The sequence below is a fragment of the Acinonyx jubatus genome, chromosome A3, assembly GCF_027475565.1.
Source record: "Acinonyx jubatus isolate Ajub_Pintada_27869175 chromosome A3, VMU_Ajub_asm_v1.0, whole genome shotgun sequence".
Taxonomy (NCBI): domain Eukaryota; kingdom Metazoa; phylum Chordata; class Mammalia; order Carnivora; family Felidae; genus Acinonyx; species Acinonyx jubatus.
In genome coordinates this window covers 30,016,261-30,030,156 of record NC_069388.1, presented here as the reverse complement: position 1 = coordinate 30,030,156, position 13,896 = coordinate 30,016,261, and the positions used below count along the sequence as shown (strand labels likewise).

Here is a 13,896-nt window from a genome sequence, read left to right as displayed (position 1 = left end):
GGCACTGAGAGATAAGGGTCGCAGTCAGAGCCGGCTTCAGGCGCCTGCCCCCTGTGCCGTCACGCAGCCCCCCCCTCCCCCCACTTGGCTTACTGCTCCGTTGTCCCTGTCTGGAAACTCTTCCTGATTTTTGAACAGGAAAAACTGCATTTTCATGTTGCACGGGGCTCCGTAAATTGTGTAGCTGGTCCTGACTATAGTCTGCTAACTTTTGCAAAGCGTACCTCGAGGCGGCAATGCTCTGCCCCTGACTTCCTGCACACACAGTGCGACAGCGACAGCAACAAGGGGGGAGAGACTCGTGCTGGGGGCTGGGGAGTGTGCTTGTGGAGGCCCTTACACCAAGTCCTGTGGACGAAAGCCTCCACTTCCAGGGGCAGGACTAGCCCCACACAGAAAGTGAAGGCCAAGCACAAACCACCCCCAGGAGGCAGCCACAGAAACCAGGGGGGTCCTGGTGACGAGACCGTTGGATAAGGCCTAGGTCCCTGGCCCTGGCAAGCTGCAGGCTGAGGGGCTGTGTCACCTCCAGGTCCCCAGCCTAAGAAGGTCCAGGTTCAGAGAGCCCACACAGCACCAGCTGCCCCTGCCAAGGTGCCAGGGTTATCTGGCAGTGCCCGGCGTCCGGTGTCCTCTTACATCCTATGACACCAATTGGGGCATCTTAGGTATCTGTGAGGGGGGTGAGCCCCAGCCAGCCTGTGTGGCCCAAGGGCGGGAGGTCAGAAGCGGTAGAGCAGGGAGCCATCAGTGAGCCAGGCCCCTGCAGGTATCCCCCAACCTTTGTCCACTGCCTGATATTCTGATATTGCCACTCCTGGGTGGGGCGTGGGGGGGATGTCACAGAGACGGGCAAGAGAAGGGCAAGGGCGAGGTCACCCCAACAGCAACAGTCTGAGGACCTATTCTAAGGGGCACTAACCAGGCCCTTCAAGCAGTGCCATGAGATAGGTACTATTTATCCCCACTGTGCAGAGCTCTAGGCAGAGGGGATGCCAGCAGCCAGAGGAAGCCCCGGGGAGAGAGATGCGGGTACCAGCAGCTGGAAGTGAAAACATTGGGCAGGGAGGGCCCCACAGCATGCATGCGTATGGCATCAATGTGGGCCTGTGCACCCTGACTGCGTGTCCTGCCTGGCAATGCAGAAAGGGAAACGGGGTTGCTGCCTATGAAGTACCCACTGTCTGCGAGACCCTAGGCTAAAATCCCTTTATCAACAAGCACTCTGTCCTAACACCCCAGGAGTCTTATTAATTGCCCCCATTTCAGGGATGAGGAAGCAGAGCCTCAGAATGATGTTTTTTGCCTAAGTCACACCCCGATGGTAAATGCCAGAGCTGAAATTCAAATCCAGGTCAGTCTGACCCCAGGGAAGGTACAAACAGAAATTTGCAAACCCGAAAGATGCAGGAGAAAGGAGATACTGCTGGAGATGGCCTTTCTTGCCGCTGAAGATTTCTGAGCCAGTAACACAATGGAGTATAGGGTCTCAAGAGGTCCCTCAAGCTGTGGGGGGGGAGAACAGAGGGGTTTGGGGCCAGACTGGAGGCAGAAAGCGCCCTGAAAGGCTTTTGCATTTGTGGATGCTTTACATAGCCCGTGCTTACCAGTGGTCCTGTGCTGTCCCCATGTGGTAGTCCAGCAGAATTGATTCCTTTGCCCTCCTAGCAAGTTCCAGGTGAGGTTGACGGTCTGGAGACCACAGTTTGAGAACCACAGCCTTAGTTGTTTCCAAGCGATCACCTGATCAAGCTTTCCTCCGGAGAGAAGGGGGCTAAAGAGGATCCTGACCTTTAACAGCCATGACCTCAGATGGAAGAGACCAGAAGCTGGTGGAAGGGCTTCTGAGGGTGCTGGGCTCAGAGAACAGTTAGGACTACTTCTGGAGGAGGCAGTAGCTTTGGGGCCCCTGTGAAATGGCTGCCTCCTTTCCCTATGTCATATTTAATAACAGAAAAACATTTTTGGTCACTGCTGTAAGTACTTTACGTGCCCTAATTCACTTAACTTTCACAAATCCTCTCATTAGCCTCCTGTATGTGCTGACTTGTAGCCAAAAAATTCATATTTGATGTCCTACCTGCCAGTACCTGAGAATGTGGCTGCATTTGGAGATATGTCTTTAAAGACATAATTAAGTTAAAATGAGGCCATTTGGGTAGGTCCTGATCCAATATGACTGGTGTTCTTAGAAGAGGAGGAAATTTGAACACACATACGGAGGGAAAACCTTCTACAAGCCAAGCAGAGGCCTGGGAAGAAACCAAGCCCAGCAAAACCTTGATCCCAGACCCAGACTTGTGGGAAAGTAAATTTCTGTTGTTTAAGCCAACCAGCTTATGATACTTTGTTATGGAAGTTCTTGCAGACGAAATGCACTTTCATTTTACAGGTGAGGAAACTGAGGCACATGGAGGTTAATTGATGTGCCAACAACTACCTGAGTTCAAGTTATCTGGCTCCAAACCATGTTCTTTTTTTCCCTTGTCCTCGTCCCCTCCCCCTCCCCGCCCAACCACAGATTGAGAATTTTTGCAACTCTCATTGGACTATTAAAATGGTCACCTAGGGCCACCTGCGTGGCTCAGTCGTTGAGCGTCCGACTCTTGATTTTGGATCAGGTCGTGATCCCGGGGTCCGGGGATCGAGCCCCATGTTGGGATCCACACAAAGCATGGAGCCTGCTTAGGGTTCTCTCTCTCTCTCCCTCTGACCCTCTCTCCCCACTCGCATACATTCTCTCCCTCTCTCTAAAACATAACAAATTAAAAGGAAAAAAAAATGGTCACCTAAGACTCATCACCTTGACACGCTCCTCCCACTTCCCACTGCAGTATATCCCAGTGATTTTTCTCTGGCTCAAATCAATGTTGTCCCACCTCTGCCTAAAGCTCTCAATGGCTCCCCACTACCTTCGGGATGAAGTTTTTCAAAGCCAGTTGCACACATCATGACACACCATCCCACAATACTTCAATATGTGTTGTCACCAACAACTGGCATACCAAGTGGGTCTAGATAATGACCACAACCACTGACGGTCTGGCTTCTCTTGCTTTAGCTTATTAACTGGTTCTGCTCACTCCTCGTGTTTTGAGCTTTGCTGCTTTGTGCTGCATTTGCTGAGTCCTACTGAGCTCCAATAATAGATTTTTCCAGCCAAAGTTGGAATTTTCAATAGTTGGCATTTAGGAACAGGAGTATGGGATTGGAGCCCTCCTTAACGTGGCCTTGGGTCATGAACCTATCTTTGTGTCTCATGGCATCATGTTTCAGCATAAGCCATGACTGACGCTAGGCTCAGAGGAATGACTCTTTCTCCGTGACCGTTGGGTGTGTGACTGATGCCCTCATGTGGACGAGAGCAGTCATCATGCGGCCTGCTGAGGTTCCCACTTCTAAAAGCAGATGGCTCAGCTAAACCCTCTGAGGCGTCAAGGGAAAAGATACCATGGCCCTTCTATGACACAGACCGAAAGCTATTCCTTCAAAACGCTTTACCTCCTTCTCCACCTAACATGGCTGTACTACCTCGGAACCCACCTAAAATGCCCTTCTTAATATGACTTCTTTCACTCACCATAATTATTTTGCAATTCATCTATATTGTTACAGGTGTCAATAATGTATTTTTATTCCTGAAGTGTTCCTTTGTATCCCATTCATCTGCTGATGGACGTTTGGTTTGTTTACAATTTTTATTATTTACAAATAATAAAATAATTTTATGTGTCCACTTGACTGGGCCGTGGGGTACCCAGATATTTGGTCAAACATTATTATCTGTGGTAATATTATCTTTGGTCAAATGTTATCTATGAACATTCACATATAGATCTTTGTAGGAACATTATATTTCTGTTGGGTGAATGCAAATGGCTTGGTCATATGATCGGTGTGTGTTTAGCTTTTTAAGGAATGCCAAACGCTTTTTCAAAATGGTTTTACCATTTTCATGCCCAACGGTACTGTGTGAGAGTTCCAGTTGACCTTTGCCCTCAACAACACTCATTATGGTCTTTCTTTTTATTTCAGTTATTCTAGTAGGTGTATAGTAAGATTTCATTGTGGTTTAATTTACATTTCCTTAATGATGAGCTAGGTTGAATGAATGAGTGCAACTTTTTGTGCATTTATTTGCTATTTGTATCTCTTCTTTGATGAAGTATCAGTTCAAATCTTTGCCCATATTTTGTTGAGCTGTTGGTTTTCTTATCATTGAGTTTTAAGAGTTCCTTATATATTCTGCATATGAGTAATGTACCTTGACGGTCTAAACCTACATGGGCCAGTATGGTAGACCTAGCCACATGCAGCTATTGGGTACTTGAAATGTGGCTGGTCTGAATGGAGATTTGTTATAAGTATAAAATGCACCACAGATTTCAAAGATTTAGTGGCCCAAATTGCAAAACATCTCATTATTCGTCTGTATGTTGATTTCATGTCACAGTGATAAATGTTTTGAATAGCTTGGGTTAAATATATTATTACAAGTGATTTCACCTCTTCATGTTTTTAATGTGGCTACTAGAAGACTTTGAATTACACAAATGACTCACATTATATTTCTGTTGTACAGCCCTTTGAACCAATCATAACAATATCATTCTGTATTAGTCAGGGTTCTCCATAGAAACAGAACCAATAAGATTGAGCAATTGATTGCAAGGAATTGGCTCATGTGATTATGGAAGAAGGTAAGTCCCAAGATCTGCAGTGAGTTGGCAAGCTGGAGACCCAGGAGAGCCGATGATTTTGTTCCAGTCCAAGTCCAAAGGCCTGATAACCAGGATTGCTGACAGTGTGGTTTCCATCCAAAAGCTGGCAGGCTCCAGACCCAACAAGAGCCGATGTTTCAGTTCAAACCTGAAAGCAAGAAAAAAGTCAATGTCCCAGTTTGAAGGCAGTCATCTAGGAAGAACTTTCTTTTATTTGGGCAAGAGTCAGCCTTTCTGTCCCATTCAGATCTTCAACTTATTGAGTGAAGCCTACATTAGGGAGGGCAATGTGCTCCGTTGAGTCAACATTTGGGACGAAATGTTAATCTCATCCCTAAAAAACCTCACAGAAGCACCTAGAATGTTTGACCAAATATCTGGGCACCCCATGGCCCAGTCAAGTGGACACATAAAATTAACCATCATATGTTTCCTGTTTTTCTAGCTTCGAGGGAAGCTGGACCCAGTTATGGGTAAAGAGATGTGAAGGGAAATCTGCTCAGGGAGTCCCAGGAAAGCTTTTGCTCACACAAAAGGAGACATGATTAGTACTTATCCTTCTTTGTGTCTCCCTAGCTTACTTGTGGATGTGATGCCTGCATCTGGAGTAGCCATCTTGTGACCATGAGGTAATAAATGAGGGGAGAAACATCAACGTGCTAAGGATAATGAAGCAGAAATATGGGAAGAGCCTGGGTACCTAACGGTATTTGGGGTCACTGGAACAATACCAGCAATTGGCTTACCTTTGGATTTCTTCTTAGGTGGCTAAAATTTGTGAAGTTCATGGTTTGTCATAGTTTGTTGTTGTTGTTACTTGCAGCCAAATATATTCCTAACTGATGTTAGAAGAACAGTAGGTACTATTTTAGGCATCGGGGATTAATAACGCCCTTGAGGTAGAAAGACACATTTAGGGGCGCCTGGGTGGTTTAGTTGGTTGAGCGTCTGACTTCGGCTCAGGTCATGATCTTGCGGTCCGTGAGTTCAAGCCCCGTGTTGGGCTCTGTGCTGACAGCTCGGAGCCTGGAGCTTGCTTCAGATTCTGTCTCCCTCTCTCTCTGCCCCTCCCCCACTCATGCTCTGTCTCTCTGTCAAAAATAAACATTAAAAAATTTTTTTATAAAAATAAAGAAAGACACATTTTAAAGGAGGGGAGGAGAGTTAATACATAAACAAGATAATGTAAGACTGGGTAATTACTATGAAAACAAATTAACAAATAAAGGGAAACTGGGTATAGCCAGGGAAGGCTCCTTTTGTGATATGATAGTTAAACTGAGCTATAAGGAACTAAAAAGGAGCTGACCACACACAGAAAGAAAGATACAGGCCACGTGGGTGGCTCAGGCAGTTAGTGAAGCAGCTGACTTTGGCTCAGGTCATGATCTCATGTTTTGTGAGTTCGAGCCCCACATCAGGCTCACTGCTGTCAGCACAGAGCCTGCTTTGGATCTTCTGTACCCTCCTCTCTGCTCCTCCTCTGCTCATGCTCTATCTCTCTCTCAAAAATGAACATTTTAAAAAATTAAAGAAAGAAAGAAAAAAAGAAAAGGACTTTCCAGGCAGAGGGAATAGCAGGTGAAAACACCCTGAGATGGAAAAGAGCTTGGCTGGTGAAAGAACTGAAGGCAGGCATGGAACCAGAGAAAGCAAAGAAGAGAGTATAAGGGTGAGGCTGGAGAAATAGATGAGCTCCAGGGCACACAGGGTTGGGGCGGGGGGAGCACAGAACACAGATGGGACTTGAGGTGCAATGAGAAAGTCTTGAAGGCTTTTTAGTGTCATAGCCAAATGGTGTTGAGTAAGAGAATTCTAGTTGCCATTTGCAATGTGGAAGCTTGAAGACCAGTAGGAAGAGGTTGAAGAAATAAAATAGCCACAAGGTGAGAGTTAAGATGGCAGAGAAGTAGAGGGACCTGAATTTTCCTTGTCCCTCAAACACAGCTGTATTGAGGTCAGATCACTTAGAACACCCAGGAAATAGATCTGTGGAGCAGCAGAAGGATCTCCATAGTTGGAGGGAGACGGCTTGGCAGGATCAAGGTGTGTGTATGTGAGTTGGGGGAGATAAAATGGTGGAGGTACAGAGGAGAGGGAACCCTTTCTGTGGGGAGACAAAAGGGAGAGAAAGAGAGAGGAATTGTGCAAGTGCAGCATTGAGTTAGCACAAGAGGAAAACCTCTCTGGACCACAGAGTGAAGAACGAGAAGTACTGAGTATCCCGGCATTTTTTGCAAACAACCTTTGAAGCTAAAATTCCCAGGTTTTGGAAGCGCATGACTTTCTCCAGAGTGGAGCCATGGTGTGCACTCCTGGGGAGGAGGGAGCTGTCCCCAAATTGCATAGTGTGGTATAGCGGATCTCAGGGCAGCCCTGGTAGAGAACAGTCCCCATCCTAGAGTAGTTTAGGAAGAGGATGTATTGCTTCCTCAAGGACAAAAGACCCTGTGTGCCAGCCAAAGGTCTTTCATTAGCAGGATGGAAAGGCTCCACCCTGGAGCAGGGGAGCAGAGTCATGCTATGCTGGGTCCTTTAAGACTTGGGGCTTTGAATCCCAGCCCAGCACCAAGGGGAAGACTCAGAAGAACAGTGGCACAGGTCAAGCTGACTTCCCACGCTATTCTGTGAGGGCTGCCTGAACAGCCTGGGCTGAGATCTCTGGTCCAGGGAGAAGGGATTGGGGTGACACCATTTTCTCCCCGACACCAACATGGTGGGACTTCAGAGAGCAGCACAGTGGCCCCGGGTGGAGGCAGGACATGCTTACACCAAAACCCGCCCCTCTGTGCCTGGCAACTGATTATTTACTGGAGCAAGACTGACTGACCCAATGTAGCCTGCCTCTCCTCCAGACCAGCACAGCCAACCACCCCAGGCACCAACAGACAACTCTTTTTCTTTTCTTTCCTTTTCTTTCTCTTTCTACCTTTCTTTCTTTCTCTTTCTTTCTTTCTTTCTTTCTTTTTTCTTTCTTTCTTTCTTTTTCTTTCTTTCTTTTTTCCACCCTCACTTTTTTTCTTCTGGAATCAGGCTCATAGTGCCTGATTTGTTTTTTTGTCATTTCTTATTATATATTCTTTTTATTTTTTGATCAGGCTTTTTTATTCTTTTCCTTCTTTCCTCTTTTCTTCTGCTTTTTTTTTTTTTTCTTTCTTTTCCTTTCTCTTTTCTTGGAATCAGACTTATAGTTTTTTGTTTCTCTATTTGGTTTTCTTTTCTCCCCTTTCCTTTTTTTCTCTTTATGGGATCAGGTTCCCCCACCCACCCACCCACTGCTTTTTCCCCCCAGGGTTACTTCAACAAACAAATCAAAGCACACCTAATTAAAGCTCCAAACACTCCACACTACAAGTAAGGAGGAGCTCTGCAGAGGACTGACTAGTGGTTAGAGCAGCCAAAATGCAACAGCAGAGTGCATGCATCATACCAGAAACACTTCCTGGAGTGCCAGGCCCCAGACAGTGTATGGCTCCTTTTTAATACAGTAGTACTCTCAGGTGCAGGACACATAACACACTCTTAAAGTATTCAAAAGACAGAAACTTAGCCTAAATGAAAAGATGGAGGAATTCTCTCCAAATGAAAGATCAAGAAGAAATCACAGCCAGAGACTTGCCCAAAACAGATAGAAACAATACATCTGAACAAGAATTTAGAACAACAGTCATAAGACTAATAGCTGGGCTTGAAAAAAGCATAGAAGACACCAGAGAAACCCTTGCTGCAGAGATCAAAGACCTCAGAATTCTTCAAGATGAATTTTAAAAATGCCATAGCTGAGATGCAAAATAAACTAGATACAGTGACAGCAAGGATTGAAGAAGCAGAGGAGAGAATAGGTGAAATAGAAGATAAAATTATAGAAAATAATGAAGCTGAAAAAAGGGGAAGAAAATTACTAGATCATGAGGGGAGAATTAGAGAACTAAGTGATTCCATGAAATGAAACAATATCCATATCATAGGAGTCCCAGATGAGGAGGAGCAAGAAAAAGGGGCAGAAGGTTTCTTTGAACAAATTATTGCTGAAAACTTCCCTAACCTGGGAAAGGAAACAGACATCCAAGTTCAAGAGGCACAGAGAACTCCCTTCAAAATCAACAAAAAACAGGTCAACACCATGACATATCATAATGAAACTTGCAAAATACAAAGGCAGAGAATTCTAAAAGCAGCTAGGGGCAAAAAGGTCCTTAACCTCCAAGGGTAGACACATAACGGTAGTAGCAGACCTGTCCACTGAAACTTGGCAGGCCCAAAGGGAGTGGCAGGAAATATTTAATGTGCTGTATAGGAAAAATATGCAGCCAAGAATCCTTCATCCAGCAAGGTTGTCATTCAGAATAGAAGGAGAGATAAAGACTTTCCAAGAAAAACAAACAAACAAACAAAGGAGTTTGTGACCACTAAACCACCCTACGAGAAATTCTAAGGGGGACTTTTTGAGTGGAAAGCAGCAAAGACTAAAAAGGACCAAAGAACATCACCATAAACATAGACTCTATAGATAACACAAAGACATTAAATTCATATCTTTCAATAATCACTCTGAATGCAAATGGACTAAATGCCCTAATCAAAAGACATAGAGTATCAGAATGACTAAAAAAACAAGATCCATCTATATGCTGCCAATAAGAGACTCATTTTAGGCCCGAGGACACCTGCAGATTGAAAGTGAGGGGATGGAGTCCATTTATCATGCTAATGGTCACCAAAAGAAAGCCAGAGTAGCCATATTTATATCAGACAATCTACATTTTATTTTTTTTAATTTTTTTTGACATTTATTTATTTTTGAGACAGAGAGAGACAGAGCATGAACGGGGGAGGGGCAGAGAGAGAGGGAGACACAGAATCGGAAGCAGGCTCCAGGCTCTGAGCCATCAGCCCAGAGCCGGATGCGGGGCTCGAACTCACGGACCGCGAGATCGTGACCTGAGCCGAAGTCGGACGCTCAACCGACTGAGCCACCCAGGCGCCCCCAGACAATCTAGATTTTAAAATAAAGTCTGTAACAAGAGATGAAGGTCATTATATCATAACTAAGGGTCTATCTACCAAGAAGATCTAACATTTATAATCATTTATGCCCTGAAAGTGAAAGAACCCGAATATATAAATCAATCACAAACATAAAGAAACTCATTGATAATAATACCATAATAGTAGGGGACTCCAACATCCCACTTACAACAATGGACAGATCATCTAAGCAGGAAACCAACAAGGAAACAAAGGCTCTGAATGAAACATTGGACCACATGGACTTAACAGATATATTCAGAACATTCCATCCTAAAACAGCAAAATACACATTCTCCTCGAGTACACGTAGAACATTCTCCTGAATAGATCATATATTGAGTCAGAAATCAGCTTTCAACAGGTACAAAAAGATTGAGATCATACCATGCATATTTTCAGATCACAATGCTATGAAACTTGAAATCAACTGCAAGAAAAAATTTGGAAAATACGTGGAGGTTAAAGAACACCCTACTAAAGAATGAATGGCCTAACCAGGAAATTAAAGAAGAAATTAAAAAATACATGGAAGCAAATGAAAATGAAAACACAACAGTCCAAACACTCTGGAAAACAACAAAGGCAGTCCTAAGAGGAAAATATACTTCAATTCAGGCCTATCTCAAGAAACAAGAAACGTCCCAAATCCACAACCTAACTTTACACCTTAAGGAGCTAGAAAAGGAAAAGCAAATAAAGCCCAAAGCCAGCAGAAGGGAACTAATAAAGATTAGAGCAGATATAAATGATACAGAATAAAAAAAAAATAGTAGAATGGATCAATGAAACTAAGAGTTCGTTTTTTGAAAGAATAAACAAAATTGATAAACCCCTAGCCAGACTTCTCGAAAAGAAGAGAGAGGACCCAAATAGATAAAATCTCAAATGAAAGAAGAGAGATCATGACCAACATCACAGAGATACAAACAATTATAAAAGAATACTATGAAAAATTATATGCCAACAAACTGGACAATATGGAAGAAATGGACAAATTCCTAGACCCTCACATAGTAGCAAAACTCAAACAGGAAGAAATAGAACATTTGAACAGGCCCATAACCAGAAAAGAAATTGGTTATCAAAAATCTGCCAACAGGGGTGCCTGGGTGGCTCAGTCAGTTAAGAATCTGACTCTTCACATTGGCTCAGGTCGTGATCTCGCAATCATGAGATCAAGCCCCACGTCAGGCTCTGTGCTGAGCATGAAGCCTGCTTGAGATTCTCTCTCTCCTCTCTCTGTCAAAATAAATAAATAAATGTTTAAAAAAAACCTTCCAACAAATAAGAGTCCTGGGCCAGATGACTTCCCAGGGGAATTCTACCAGACATTTAAAGAAGAGTTAATACCTATTCTCCTCAAACTGTTCCAAAAAATACCAATGGAAGGAAAACTTCCAAACTCATTCTGTGAAGCCAGAATTACCTTGACTCCAAAGCCAGACAAAGACCCCACTAAAAAGGAGAATCACAGGCCAATATCCCTGATGAATTTGGATGTAAAAATTCTCAACAAGATTCTAGCAAATCAAATTCAACGGTATATCAAAAGAATTATACACCATGATCAAGTGGGATTTATTCCTGGGCTGTAGGGCTGGTTCAATATTAGCAAATCAATCAATGTGATACATCACATTAATAAAAGAAAGTATAAGAACCATATGATCCTTTCAACACATGCAGAAAAAGCATTTTACAAAATACAGCATCCTTTCTTGATAAGAAACCCTCAAGAAAATAGGGATAGAAGGAACATACCTTGACATCATAAAAGCCATATATGAAAGACCCACCACTAATATCATCCCCGATGGGGAAAAACTGAGAGCTTTCCCCCTAAGACCAGGAACACGACAGGGATGTCCACTCTCACCACTGTTGTTCAACATAGTGCTGGAAATCCTAGCCTCAGCAATCAGACAACCAAAGGAAATAAAAAGCATCCAATCGGCAAGGAAGAAGTCAAACTCTCACTCTTTGCAGATGACATGACACTCTACAGGGAAAACCCAAAAGGCTCCACCGAAAAACTGCTAGAGCTGATACATGACTTCAGCAAAGTCACTGGATATAAAATCAATGCACAGAAATCAGTTGCATTTCTATATACCAATGATGAAGCAGCAGGAAGATATATCAAGGAATTGATCCCATTTACAATTGCACCAAAAACCATAAAATACCTAGGAATAAATCTAACCAAAGAGGTGAAAAATCTATATACTTAAAACTATAGAAATCTTATGAAAGAAACTGAATAAGACACAAAGAAATGGAAAAACATTCTATGTTCATGGATTGGAAGAACAAATATAGTTAAAATGTCAATACTATCCCAAAGCAGTCTACACATTCAATGCAATCCCTATCAAAATAACACCATCATTCTTCACAGGGCTAAAACAAACAATCCTAAAATTTGTATGGAACCACAAAAGACCCTGAATAGCAAAGTAATGTTGAGAAAGCAAACCAAGGCTGGAGGGTATCGCAATCTCGGACTTTCACCTGTATTACAAAGCTGTAATCATCAATCAAGGCAGTATGGTATTGGCACAAAAATAGATACATAGGTCAATGGAATAGAATAGAGAACCATGAAATAGACCCACAAATATACAGCCAACTAATCTTTGACAAAGCAGGAAAGAGCATCCAATGGAAAAAAGTCTCTTTAGCAAATGGTGCTGGGAGAACTGGACGGCAACATGCAGAAGAATGAATCTGGACCACTTGCTTGCACCGTACACAAAAATAAATTAAAAATAGATGAAAGGCCTAAATGTGAGACAGGAAACCATCAAAATCCTACAGGACAAAACAGACAGAAACTTCTTTGACCTCAGCCACGGCAACTTCTTATTTGACATGTCTCCAGAGGCAACAGAAATAAAAGCAAAAATGAACCATTGGGACCTCAAGATAAAAAGCTTCTGCACAGTGAAGAAAACAGTCAACAACCCTAAAAGGCAACTGACGGAAGGGGAGAAGATATTTGCAAATGACATATCAGATGAAGGGTTAGTATCCAAAATCTATAAAGAACTTACCAAACTCAACACCCAAAAAACAAATAACCCAGTGGCTGGCTGGGTGGCTCTGTTGGCTAAGGGTCCAACTGCAGCTCATGATCTCATCGTTCATGAGTTTGACCCCCACATTGGACTTCTGTTGCCAGCATGAAGCCTGCTTCGGATCCTCTGTCTTCCTTTCTCTGCCTCTCCCCCACTTGTGCTCTCACTCTTCCTCCGTCTCTCTCTCTCTCTCTCAAAAATAAAATAAATATTGAAAAAAAAGATTCTCAATATCACTCATCATCAGGGAAATACAAATCAAAACCACAGTGATATATGACCTCACACCTGTCAGAATGGCTAAAATTAACAACTTAGGAAACGACAGGTGTTGGCAAGAATGTGGAGCAAGGGGAATCCTTTTGCACTGATGGTGGGAATGCAAACTGGTGCAGCCAGTCTGGAAACCAGTATGGAGGTTCCTCAAAAAATTAAAAATAGAACTACTCTATGATCCAGCAATTGCACTACTAAGTATTTATCCAAAGGATACAGGTGTGCTAATTCGAAGGGGCACATGCACCCCAATATTTGTAGCAGTCCTATCACCAATAGCCAAATTATGGAAAGAGCCCAAATGCCCATCAACTGATGAATGGATAAAGAAGATGTGGTATATACACACAATGGAATACTACTTGGTAATGAAAAAGAATGAAGTCTTGCCATTTGCAACGACGTGGATGGAACTAGAGTGTATTATGCTAAGCCAAATCAGTCAGTAGAGAAAGATATCATATGATTTCACTCATGTAGAATTTGAGAAACTCAATAGATGCACATAGAGGAAGGGAAGGAAACATAAGGCAAGAACAGAGAGGGAGGCAAACCCTAAGAGACTCTTAAATACAGAGAACAACCTGAGGACGGTTGGAGGGGAGGTCGGTGGGGGGATGGGTTAAATGGATGATGGGCATTAAGGAGGGCACTTTTTGGGATGAGCACTGGGTGTCAAACGTAACAGATGAATCACTGGGTTCTACTCTTGAAGCCAGGACTACACTGTATGTTAACTAACTTGGATTTAAACATTTTTAATGTAATTAAAAAATAGTCACATACAAAGT

General features: G+C 43.2%; 1 long non-coding RNA gene across 1 annotated transcript; it reads right to left on the bottom strand.

The window, feature by feature from the left end:
* Positions 1 to 3,773: 3,773 nt before the first annotated feature.
* LOC113602589 (uncharacterized) lies at positions 3,774 to 13,007 on the bottom strand. The gene is made up of 3 exons (XR_003424076.2): positions 12,806 to 13,007; positions 5,468 to 5,812; positions 3,774 to 4,869 (listed from the first exon to the last, which is right to left on the bottom strand). It is a non-coding gene; the product is annotated as an uncharacterized LOC113602589 (long non-coding RNA).
* Between the last annotated feature and the right edge of the window lie 889 nt (positions 13,008 to 13,896).